At 65.2% G+C, this 342-nt stretch overlaps 1 long non-coding RNA gene across 1 annotated transcript in view; it reads left to right on the top strand.

Annotated features, from left to right (window-relative positions):
• The first annotated feature begins 244 nt into the window (after positions 1-244).
• Positions 245-342, top strand: part of LOC116420265 — a 13037-nt gene continuing 12939 nt past the window's right edge. Inside the window, exon 1 of the long non-coding RNA XR_004230566.1 lies at positions 245-296. This is a non-coding gene — a long non-coding RNA (uncharacterized LOC116420265). The remainder of the gene's footprint in view (positions 297-342) is intronic.

The following is a 342-nucleotide window of genomic DNA, read 5'->3' as shown; positions in this document are numbered from 1 at the left end:
CCCTGCCCCAGTTCCCTCTTCCCAGGGTCTTCCTGTGCCAGAGTCTGCCCGTCTCCTTCCTTTCTGTCGTTACCTACAGGAGCGCCCCGCCCCCAGCCCCAGGAAGTGACAGCCACGTGCCTCTCCTGTCCCGCCACAGCTTGCCCCGCCCTGGCAGGTGACTGGGTGTAGCGCGCCCCCTCGTGCCCCAACTGACTGTGTCAGTGTCTCGTTGCGGTCAGGGTAGCAATTGTCTCATGATCACCGGGAGAGGGGACAAGAAGCGCTTGTGCTGGCGGGCAGCGCTAGGGGACAAGGTGAGGCGGCTCAGGGCCGGGGCTTCTCCCCCACTTCTTCCTGTGG

This window comes from Sarcophilus harrisii, chromosome X (assembly GCF_902635505.1).
Source record: "Sarcophilus harrisii chromosome X, mSarHar1.11, whole genome shotgun sequence".
Taxonomy (NCBI): domain Eukaryota; kingdom Metazoa; phylum Chordata; class Mammalia; order Dasyuromorphia; family Dasyuridae; genus Sarcophilus; species Sarcophilus harrisii.
The sequence above is the reverse complement of the archived record's forward strand: the minus strand, read 5'-3'. Positions and strand labels throughout refer to the sequence as shown.